The 12,804-nt window shown below is 38.7% G+C and overlaps 1 long non-coding RNA gene across 1 annotated transcript; it reads right to left on the bottom strand.

The window, feature by feature from the left end:
• Positions 1 to 127: 127 nt before the first annotated feature.
• Positions 128 to 12,301, bottom strand: LOC147800032 (uncharacterized). Its single transcript, XR_015424323.1, has 3 exons — positions 12,079 to 12,301; positions 11,807 to 11,936; positions 128 to 2,145 (listed from the first exon to the last, which is right to left on the bottom strand). It is a non-coding gene; the product is annotated as an uncharacterized LOC147800032 (long non-coding RNA).
• Positions 12,302 to 12,804: the final 503 nt, after the last annotated feature.

Genomic DNA, 12,804 nt, shown 5'->3' with positions numbered 1-12,804 from the left:
TGCGCTAGGGTGCTTTTTTTTTTTGGTCACTCAAGTTCAAGTTCATTGCCAAGTTTAAGTTCAAGTTCAAAGTTTAGGTCAAGTTCAAGGTCAATTAAAAAAAAAAGGAAATATACTTTTACAGATGTTTTCCAAACATTGTTTTCTTATGAAGGCACCAACAGTTTTAGAAATAGACTGGCCAAACAAAGGAGCACTGTATAAGAATACAGCCCAAAACCGTTCTTGGCAAATGAGGGCGCTGTAAGAAGTGCTACATCTGGAAAAAATACTTCCAGTGGTGCCAATAAGAATACTCCTTATAACCCCCCCACATCATTGCAGCGCCCTCACTGATTCCCAAATGCTGCACAAGAAACACAGAAACCTGCTGTCCATTTTGCATAAGTTTTGCCCTTTAATTCTCTCATTTCACTGCTGTTGAAGTTTGAATAAAAAGTTTAAGTACTGGGTCCCATGGAAAATGCTTACAAATGGAAAAGAGTAGGATTTCACTGCAATTTTTTTCACTCTTAAATTCTCCCAAGTTGGGGCTGCATAACTGGAAAATGGACAGCAGGTGTTTTTAATACAAACACACAACACAAGAACAAATGTTTGTATTTATTCATCTCATCAACACAAAGAATCCACACTAGCACATCATATTACCACTGTGTCCTTCAGCCCTTAATTTCAAAACCTGTGATAAGAAATATGTTTCCAATTCAAATATCCGATTCCAAATTGAAATACGTCATCTGCAAGATACTAACGCAAAAACTTCATCCTGAAAAACCAACCGATGAACAAAAATGTGACTTCCGTCTAAACAATGCCAATCCATCCATCACAGTGGTATGAACCGTTTTTTTGTGACCGTTTATCACACTTGACATTAGGAGTGAAATTCCCCTTTCAAAGTTGAGTTAAAAGATCATCAGGTTTCTGGGCTGATGGTTTCTTGTTGGTTAGTTACTGCACAATGGCCATTCCATGTCAGGCTCAATACACTTGGGTCAAAAATATTTTGCCAATGAAGCATCACTGGATTTTCTCCATTGCAATTAATTGACCAACGGTATTCAGTAAAAAAAAACAGTTTTGAAATGCTACACTGGCGAGTCAGGTGCCTTTTCTGTTCAGACTTGTCAACAAATGATGCAATTTATGCTAAGAAGACCTATCATGAAATGGCTGTGGGGCTGGTATTTCAATATGATGTGCTAGGGTAATGAAACTCTTCAGCTTCCAAAACAATTTACAACATGAAACACCTTGTAACCAAAAAAAAAAGCGAAGGTGATTCCTCTCTCGGCACAAAAATTCAACCAGGCACATGTCTTTACTATAAGTTTCTATTATAGAAGTAAATTGCTGGAAAAGTGCGCATATAGGAATGCAGCCAGACTTTAACAGCTAGTCCTCAAATGTCTCTATTTGTTGAAGTTGCTTTTTTGTATGTGCTGAAATAAATATAGAAGTAGGATTAAATTTAATACAAACATAAATCACAACTGTAAGTACTTTCCATAATATCTCTATATGTCAGAGTTGGGAAAAGACAAAAAAATGATAAATATCAGTCAAAATTACCCAAAGGTATTAACATATTTTCTAGGTTGCATTTTCTATCACAAGTGACATATGCCTGGTTGAATAAACTAATGCAAATCCATGACAATTTAGCTGAGGAGGTGATGGCCACTTGCAGCAAGGACAAAACATCTATTCAGCTGCACAACAAGTTTACTATAACTGCAACAAACCAAATGATATGTTTTATTTGGAATCTTTATCCTGCTAGTCTTTCTTGAACTGGTTGTGGTGCAGCTATTCATCCTGATTACTGTCAGTAGTTGTGATTGATGTTTGTCTTTAGCCAATGAGGCCTATCAGGCCGGTGGCTATCTCCCGGTTTCAGTTTGTCAACTTGGTGGTACAGATTTTAAAAAATGGCCACATTAATGTTAGTGTCCTCTCATTGTCATGGATTTGCCCTTTCCTAAGATGCCTCCAGCCTCAGGGTTCAGTCAGTCTTGAAGATGAGAGTTCCACTAGTTAACATCAGATCCAGACATCCAGGAGGGAGTCACCGTCAGTTGTTCACAGTCATCTTCCCCAGGCACAAAAACATGAAGCGCTCATTGGCAACTTCAGCAGAAGCTATTTGTTGAAGGGAAACAAAACAAAAACATGGATTAGCTTCTTAATAGCGGTGTGTGAATTTCAAGCAGGGTACAGGATAGAAACGTGATATTTCGGGTGGCCACACACCTGACAAAGGTAACCTACATGTACTCGCTTTGAATAAATGTCACCTGTATGACCTGTGATGTCTCGTCTGTCGGTTACTTGCAAACCAAACAATGTTTTGCTGTAACATCAGTAAGTGAAAACTGACCCATATTTCTGGCGAGTGTAGAACGGAATAAATTTGACATTTCCAAGCAAAGTGACTGACTGTCTGAGTGGCCACCCAGATTAGCACCAAGAACAATGCATTTTTCCCTCGTTTCAGAGTTTTACTGAAAATTCATTTTGAATAAAAACTTTTGTAATGGGAGTTGTGGCAACCAGATGTGCTCTTGTGCTCACGCACAAACCTCACACATATTTTGTAAGAAAGTGTCATGACTTAAATTGACTAATAATGCATCATCTTGTATCCCATGTTGCATTTACTTAAATACACTTTCTATCCTGTACCCTGCTTTCTTTTCCGATTTCCAACAACTGATGTCGTTAACAGTCTTAGTTTGCGACAAAAGCAGAAATCAAACTTACACCTTGGTCTCAAGAAAGTCCAGTTCGGTCTACGGTGAAGTAAGGGAATGTTTCTCGAGTAAAGATCTCCCACAAGAAAAAAACAAAGAACCAGAAGGGATACTCTACAACATGTGCCCACATTTTGTTATTTTTAACTCATCGAAACAGCAATGAGAAATACTAAATTTATTTGCCATGATCTCAGAAACATTCAAGCACTGACTAAATTATATCAGGTACATGTACATCAATTTGGCCACGTTAGCATTGGTAGATGAAAGAAGGCTTCACAATCCGCAATTACAATGAGAGTGCTCTGAAATTAGGGTGAGGTGGGTGTTGTCAGTTAAATTGTGAAATAGTATTCATACAGCAAGAAATAGGGCTTATGTCTGTGCCATGAGAAGGAACTTGAAAAGGGAAGCAGTACCAAATCCCTATTTTGTCTAAGTCTTTGATGATAGGGGTTCTGAACAGAAGAGCTTCCTCATCAGCAAAGAAGAGAGAGGTTGAGGGGGAATTCATTTATTTGGAGGTCATAACTATCTTTCATGAGGGTAACCCATCCAGCAAATGCTGATCATTTAGGCCCTCATGACAAAGAAGACACTGAAGAAATGCTCAGTTTAAGAGGTGGGAGGAAAACCCTGGATAAGTTTTCCCAGGGAAACCCACAGAATTAGGTAGGGAACGAAAATACAATCCACATGAAGACCGAGGTGGTGGAAAGAGGTGGATTGCAAGGAAAGATTGTTTCAACTGGGCACCAGACCTACACTCTTAGACAATGAACATTATAACTGAAGTTTGCGACATAGGCACCGAGCACACATAACTGGAGTCCCAAACGTACATGTACATCACTGCTGTGCAAAGACACGCAAGCTCTTGCTCACTCAAAAAGCAAAGAAAGCATTTGAACTTTTATCAAAAATGAGTAACCACACAAATATTTCATCGGCAAAGCACAGGTTGTCTTTCTGTCATACAGGTACGTAGCCTAGTGACCACAAAAATAGACCCATGTAATAACATCATCCAAGATGTCAGTGCGCAAGGCCAGATGTCCTAACTTTTGCCAAATTACCAACTGCACTTACTTTCTGTTCCTGGATAGGTTTGATTTAACCATGTTCAATGAAAGATATTTTCACTGAATCAAATAATTTGCTTCTCTACTGTCTTTTCACATTACTCTTATTTGTTCCATTTTGGCCTTTTTAGTGTATACAAAGGAGCATTCATTTGAAACGTTTATAATACAGCAGACATTTTAAACTTGAGTGAACATAATCATTTTCTTTACGCAATGTATGCTACACCTCCCAATCATATTTTCACATTTTACTTCCACAGTCTAAAGGTTAGAGGATGTACTGGATAAATTAATACAACAATCACAAATGAAATTGCAGAAGGGTAGCCACACATTAACACTGTATCCGTCAGCTGGGTCTAGTTCCCAACTGAAACTCTAATGTAAGGCCATTCCATTTCTCCAACAGAAATCATCCCAGGCTACCCACATGAAATTGTCCTCTCCCTCCTCAACCCTCTCCCACCAAGTAAGAACCTTAAGACAAAAATATCAATATAAAAAGAACAAAAATATTTCACATGTGAACAGCCACCTTCCATGGGTACAAGTTTTGATGCCCCATAATGAATTTACTTCAAAAGAAAAGGACATTGATTAGAAATACATGTGAATAATTGACAGACAAAAACGCTTAAATTTTGGGAAACACTTGACGGGTGAGGTATTGGATAGAATTGGTCCCGGTAATGCAGCAAAAATTGTATCCTTAATTGCGGCTGTCAACATGCTGACATAGTTGTTGTTGGAGAAGGGTTAAGTTATACTATGTGTAAGTAGTATGAAAGATAATATAGAATGGTGCCATGTTGTGATACATGTATGCTTTATCTGCCAGCCAGGTCTTGTTCCCAACTGACACCCTGATGTGAGGCCATTCCAGAGATCCAGCATATTTCATGTATCAATTACGGTACCCTTATACAGTAACAACAACCTACACGACCTTTCCAACCAAAGTCTTCTGTCTATAAAAGCCAAAAGAAACCATATTTAAGCAGCCAAATTCAAATTGATAATATTAGCAAGTAGGTAATTATTTAAGGATTGAAAAGACAATTTCAAAGAAGTCAATGTGATGCTCTGAACGTTACGTGACCTCTTTGTTGTAAATTGCAATGGGTTGCCATTTGCTACAAGTAGATAGAGAGACCTGAGGTGATGTCTCTTTGATGAAGTCTTAAGTCTCTATTTGTTATTGGAGATTTGGCATGGTGATGATCTCTCAAGGTCACTTTTTCCAATGGATGGAGATGTCATGTTGTTTATTATCATATGCCAGCTACAGTGTTAACAAAACCGCAGTTGATAAGGTACGTCACACCTGTTGGTGGCTGTCAATTGCGACAGTAGGTAGGGAGGCCCTGTCATGTCAGACCCAGTTAGGACATGTTCGTGTGTGTGGACAAGACAGATCACATGCGCCAAGGTCGGAGTCCACGATGTCTCATCTTTTCCTGTTGGCTGCAAAACCACCAGCACCAGACCAGAGCCTGGTGTATCGGGTGCACCAAAGCCATTTGGTTTGGGAAAGTTTGTAGGGGGTGCTCAGACCAGGCCTCAATGCAGTGCTGGAGTCTTTCTGAAAAAGCTGGCACCAAATCATCAAATACGTCCAGGCTCTCCATGGGCACTGGTTTCAATGACTGCAACCTGAACAGCTTTCATGGAATGGTGATAACCTGCAGTGTCAGAGGTCTCTAGTTCCTGCCTGTTGGAAGGACACCGGTGTTATTAACTGTCATGGGTGTCTACTTTCTGCTTGGTGGTGAGACCTCACTGTGATGAATTGTCTGTCAAATTATTCCATTTCTGTCTGGCTGGAGAGAGCAGGTCTCGATTTGGTGTGACTGCATTATAGCGAAGAAGAGAGACTCCAGCTGCTAACAGTCTTCTAACTAGATGGAGAGACATCACTGTTGTGAAATGTTACAGCAGTGACATGAAATCTTGAGCAATGACGTAACTGTTGCATGTTCTCAAATTATTTCTGGAGAGATGGCAGGGTGAGGAATTGCAGCATGCACTCTTCACAGCTGGACGGAGCAATGTTATGCACTGCAGCATTCTGTTATCACTGGTTGGAGACAAAGTTACAGTGAAGAACTATCATCTCTCAATCTATCACTCGATGGAGACAAAGTTACAGTGAAGAACTATCATCTCTCAATCTATCACTCGATGGAGACAAAGTTACAGTGAAGAACTTTCATCTCTCAATCTATCACTCAATGGAGACAAAGTTACAGTGAAGAACTTTCATCTCTCAATCTATCAGTCGATGGAGACAAGGTGACGATGAAGAACTATCATCGGTTGGAGACATATGATCCTGTGGGTAAGTGGCAACTGTTCAAGTACCGACTTTACTTATGGAGTATATACTGGTGATGCACTGATGCCTCTGCTCAAACAAACCACCATCCAGCAAAGAATTAGAGACTTGTGGTTTGCTCTCTCACAATCTCATCAAGATCTGCTTTTTTGAGGATAGTTATCACCATCTTGTAAAGGAAGCTGTTCTCTCCAATACTGAAATCTGTGTGAAACTAAGTCTCTGAGGACCAACGTCACTTACTACAATCCTACTACCTTACCGAATCTGACTGCTTAAAATACAGTTTCTTTTGGACACCTTTTAAAATATGGCAATAGAAATTGAGAAAAACATCTGCACTCCATTCAAATACAGCAGGTCTCAGGTTAGCTTCTGCTTTCCAAATCATTAACACCAGTTGAAAGTATCTGCCTCTCATCTAAATGTTCAGTTTCTATTTGAACGCACAATAAAGACTATTTTCTAAAATAAGATTAAGTTTGTCTCCTCACAAGGCATGCCAAGTGAGGTAAACTTTACATATTCTTTGATATTCATTGAAGAACAAATTCACTTTGGCTTCTGCTGATTTCTTGGTTTCTACTTTCAGGTAGGCCAAAATTTGAACCAAAATAGAACAAACCTTTAAAAAAAGGTTTACAGGGTGTGATGCGGTACCTGCATAAATCCCTGCCATCTGATTGGTGGATTGTTGATCGCATCATTGAAAGGAACCCACTGAATGAGACCTTCATTTCACTAGACTGGTTTCCACCCCCATTTCAGATATTTCATTCACCGTCAGAGAGAAGAGAGTAACGGGAACTAGTCTAGCATTACATGAAACTAATGGGTGGCAACTTCCCACACGTATCTGTTTCAGAAAATAGCTGACGCTAATACATGTGAACAGTTAATTTGTTCTAAAAGAAGAGGATTTATACAGGTATTATAAGAAACAAATACTGGAAGTTTCACATACCTGCAACAGTAAGAATGTTTTCATTTGGTGACAGATGACATGTTCCATTTCACTCAGTTTTGCCTTGTAGAACATTTTATCTGTCACCAAATGAACTTATTCTTACCACTGCATTTGTAAATACTCATTATTTGCATATCATCACACAATATACTAGATGGAAGCTCATTAGGTAATAATTTCCCACAAACTCTTTGAGCAAAAAGAGACAACTGTCAGCTATAAACAAAATATCCACTGAAGTTTTAATGCTGATTTATGACAATCCCATAAAACTTAAAACTGACACTTTGTGAGTCTTAATTCCTTGACATTATTAATAGTCATTTTAGCCCCCCCCCCAAATCCATCGCTAATATTTTCCATCCTTTACAAAATGCTCTGAGTTTTCAAGACAAAATTAATTGGTAGATAAAGTGGATCTGATTTAGCCCCCTCTTAAAATGCAGATTTTTTCTTGCAATACTTGACAAGCAGGCTCGTTGCCTGACCAAAAACTGGAACTTTTGGCCTGTGAACACATATTTTTTATACAAAGGCCTATCACAATGTGCTTTGGAAAACAACATTGAAAAGTTGTAAGACTGTAGTTTTCAATTTTGAATGAACTTAATAAAAATACATTGATTTCAAACCCTTTGAAACACCTGAAATGTCGATATTTGCCGGAACTTCCTGACGGTACATATTACTGGAGATTGACTCATTAATATTCAGAATCGTGGTCACCTTGAGAATCGACGTATAAGCCGTGGCTTGTATGCCGAATATTACGGTCTATTTAAAATATTCAGTACACAAAAAAAGACCACCAACAAGCGGAACTCAGAAGTGAGCGGGGGGGATTCGTTCAAACCCCCCCGAAAAAAAACACCCCCCCAGCCTACAGGACTGACAAGACACCCCTAGGATCCCCACCCCCACCCCAGAAAAAAAAAATTGCTTTGGCAGTAAGGCATGTGATAATAACAACTGCATCTTTCTCCATAGACCTAATTCCATGTTGAACTTGTTAATAAAGACCCACTAGGACTATTACAACATAAAAACAATACTCAATTTGCAAATCTCAATGTATGCTCCTGAGAAAAAGCTTCAATCACGGGTATACCTGGCACTATTTTCAACGAATGAGTAATTGTTACAAACTTATGCAAATGCAATGACAGCATATTTTGATGATGTTAACAACAGTCACGCTAAGAATGACAAAGAGAATTGGGTATCAAAATGGATGATTTTGCATACCTATAGCATACTTTCGTCCTAAATCAAGCATATCATGTTATGGGCATGTTCAGAACAAAATTTATCTGAATGAGACTTAACTTTCCTTTCCATTTTTTTTAACAATGGTGTCAAAAGCGTACCAGTGACTGAAGCTGAGCACTCCCTCTCAAACCCTCTACTGGACTGTACATGTACATGTGTACATAAGCCTTGTAGTGTGTTTTCGTAATTTCAAGGAAAAGTACATCCATAAAAACTAAACAGGATGAATCTTCCCAAAATGTTGGGCACAGAAAAATCTAAGATATTCTCCGTTGGATTTTAATGGTCTACGAGGGTAAGGTTCAATAATGTAACACCTTATTGGTGGGTTTTCAATGAAATCATTGACAAATATGATACTATAGTAGATCATTCTTTTTGTGATCATGGGAAATTTCTGAACTTTTCTTTGAAGAAGATGTACATATTTATCCAGAAGTGGATTTTTTTGGGATTTACTCAGGCCTTATATAAAATAATATTTCAGATTGCAAACATTCATTAGTTGATAATCAATACCAAAAAATCACACAAATAAGATCACAATGTGGAAAGACATGGTCAGGGTGAAGAAGCAAACTGGACCCATTGTTGAGAATGATCAGCATGGACTATTAAATTTAAGAATGATGAACAGAAATTCAAAGTGTATTATGGCAATAAGCAAACTTTAGGAGTCTTGCCAGACAGATCAGGTGTCGTGATATGGGCCTTTCAAAGGCAAATAAACATGTACTGGCACATGTTCAAATGATTTATCCTGAGTAGCCAAGCGGCAAACGCTGCCCCAAATCTAACCTGTTAATTTCTTTTGGGGGATATGACAGAAAAACAAACTCAACTGTGCAATCTGACAATAGATTCATCATGACTTCCACCTAAAATGCAGTCCTTTTCACAAGAAAAATTCTTTAGAATGTAACTGACACAAAAACAAGAAAGATAATGAAATTCCTGTGTGTTTTACTTCTGGACACAATGAAAACATCAATGGTGAATGGACTTACGTACATGAACAAATAGCAAGAATGCAGGAATAGAAGATAACATGGCCAACTCATCACCTTTTTTTTTATTAAAGCGGAGCTTTCTGCAATATTTTTACTTTTGTTTCAATAAATAGCACAAATGTGAGCACATAAGTATAGAGATGGAAAAACCAGAAGAAAGTTGAAGACATTTACTACTTCAAAGCTACCACAAAGTCAATAAATGGACTGCTTAACCAGCTCGAGAATCAAAATGTACTGATTCATTTCATATTCACTGCAAAAACCCTAAGCAAAGACCCTTAAACAGTGGAAATATCTGTGCTACATAAGCACATAAGAGCATGGGCGTCAATCAGTGGGGGACGGGGAAGGGGGGGTGTCAGTTGTTTCTCCCCCGCCCCCACTTTTTTCCCCAAAACCTAAATGAAAATGTATACCTTGCAAAAAAGCATTTATTAAAATAAAATGGCTAAAGTAGCCAGAAAATGTCTCAGATCACACCACAGAACATCTATACTCCAAAATTTTCCGGGGCCCTTTAGCAGGCCCTGGACCCCACGCCGCTCAGGGCTTCATACTTCGCACCTGCATTTGTTCTGATCAGGGCTATGTCGCCCCCACTGTTCAAAATGGATTGACACCATAAGACAAAGAAACAAGGATTGATGTAGACTGTAATCAGTGCTGGGATTTGCATGAGCTGAATGGTAATGGAGGCCATTACCAGAAACCCCCTTAGTAGCCCCAAGTGGATCTCAACAGTACTTTGCCAACATCTGACACAAGATAATCTTACCTCCACATCTCCTGGTAAAAGCATGCTGGCCATCAGAAGTAAATTGTTTTAACTTGCCACATCTACAAGATTTTGCTTAAGACAACTTCCAAGGCCATTTTACTTGAGGCCACTTCCATCAATTAATACATGTAATGGTAGTTTACCATGCATAAGCTCTTAGATGTGTGCAAAAATTTGTTAGTTAGAAAGGGCATTTAACACGAGAGATTTTCTTTTTTAAGAAGGAACATGCTGAACAGTATAGAATGTGTAATTGGTGCAACTCATTGAAAAAATAAATTGACAGGGTTAACTTTAAACCTAAAATTGTTTAAACTTTGGTTCAACCAAATCAGAGTATCTTTTATTTTTTCAAGTATTCCCAGACAATCCAAAACATCAAAACAAAGCGCAGAAATTTCAACATCCTCCGTTTCCGAAACCAATTTGTAGATTGTGTACCAATATAGTGTAGAAACAATTCTGGTAAATTACCAAGGAAGGCTCATTACTTGATTTATTCCTTAGTAGTAAAATATTTAATCTGCAATTCTTTTGAGTTTATTTATGCGCACGTTATCCAACCTCTTTCAGAACTTTCTGATCAAGGTCTGAATATCAGGCATCATTTGGCATTCTCATGTGATTCATTTTGAGATAGGGAAGAGTTCCATATACGGATGCCAGTAATTATTCCCTACAGTGATCAAGTAATGAGCCGTAAGAAAGCAAAAACATTCCCAGAAAAGTTCAATTTTGGAGGGAAACAACCAAGTCATTTACTTAGAAAACAGAATTTCTCAGCCCCGTCTCAAAGGGTTTGTGCACAAGGTGTCAAGCGGCATCCGTATATCAAACTCCTTCCTTGAGATGTACCGGATTGTGTAGTATTTGGTGGGGTAAATACATGTACATTTGAACAAGTGATCATTTTTCAGGAATGCCTTTTTTTTACGAAGGCATTTAACTTACTTGGCACAAACATTGTGCACTAGGAAGAGTGCTGCATATGATGTTGTACAATGCCAAAAAAGTAAAAACTGCCGAATTTTCAGAGTACAGGTTATGAGAGCCCCTTTTAAATCTAGGCAACCCTCGGCATGAAAATTAACTTGCTATGCCACTGTTTGCCCAAAATTTGGTGCTTGTAAACTTCGGGACCCCCCTGTTTTATCATTTGTACAAAAGAGGCAGCCTGCAAAAGAGTACAATCTCGGGCAGTGTTCTCTTAATGATGCTGACCCTGTATTAGTGAATTAAGAAGATAAATTAGCTGAAAATGTGACTTTCTCTAACCAGACTTTCCCACACTCATGACACTGACACTGCACAAGACCTTGATGTCGCGGTGGTCGTTTTTATCCAAGAATTTCCCTCATACATCAAAACCTAGCCTGCCCTCTTTCCACAAAACTAATCCTGCAGTTATTCTGCATGGAGACAGCGTACTCTAGTAAGGTAAGTTTAAAAGCAAACTTCTGTTCTATTAAAGGAACAGGGTCCCCGAACTTTACAATCGCCAAAAATTCTTCAAGAAGTCGAGATTTTCACCGCAACACAGATAACCAGGCGTTAATTATGAAAAAGTGGTGTCCTAAAGCAAGTTGTTCTAAAAGCTTACCTTATTCAAATAAATTGGTGCCATCTAGTTTATGTTGTTGTTGTTGCTGCTGCTGCTGCTGGAGACATCGTCTTCCGTGTGCAGTGTCAACATAAACGTCTATATTCTACAATCAGCTTTATTCAAAGACCTGAAATTTTGAAACAAAGGACCACAAACATGAAAGTACGACCGACAATAGCCTCGTCAGTTTCTTTTAGGCCTACATGTGCGCCTCCAAAATCTAATAAAATCACAACAACCCAAGCCTTAAATTAGTCTGTAACACCTGCCTCATTTCCAGAAGATTTCCCATGTAGTTAGTCGGGGAAATGGGCCATACTTCAGTCAGCCTTGAAGAAACTTCAATCACGCTTTCTCAGATGCGGGCTAGCATTGCTATTTCCATAGGAGAGATGCACGCCATTAGTACAACATGGACGAAAACTGCGTCACAGCGACGCATGAGCGAGAAGCGCTGCATGCAGCAGACTCCACATTCCAACAAACAATTACTCATTGTTCTGTTAAGTATACGCAAAGACTCGACTGCCCTACTCGTACCTACAGATTTCCAGCACAGCCAATCAGCATTTTTCCCCCAGAAATGGTCTGAATGAATATGGTCTGATTGAATATGCAAATTTCAAATGATAGATTTTGTCGACACTCTTTTTTGTATCCTTAACAGCCCTCGTCGATGTGAGTTTACATATACCAAGTGTTATTGGTTGATTTAAAACAAACTGATGTCTGGTGGATATTCCACTCTCAATCAGCAAAGTAAATTTGTGTAAATTTTTCGAGTTTTATTTCACTTTGTCGTTAAACCAACTGAACCAATTAGGGGCAGGTTCCCACACTGACAGCCCGTCTTTTTTCCCTTTTGACAAATCAATATACATGTTTCAACTATAGGCGTTTTGGAGGTGACCGTTCTGTTCTTTGCATACTCAGGTATCGCAATGACCCCCATCTCTGACTGCGCAATTTGAATTAAAAAAAAATTATTTTCTCAA

The sequence above is a fragment of the Acanthaster planci genome, linkage group LG02 (genome assembly GCF_054643075.1).
Source record: "Acanthaster planci isolate LZ-2023a linkage group LG02, COTS_SCS, whole genome shotgun sequence".
In the NCBI taxonomy this organism is placed as follows: domain Eukaryota; kingdom Metazoa; phylum Echinodermata; class Asteroidea; order Valvatida; family Acanthasteridae; genus Acanthaster; species Acanthaster planci.
The sequence above is the reverse complement of the archived record's forward strand: the minus strand, read 5'-3'. Positions and strand labels throughout refer to the sequence as shown.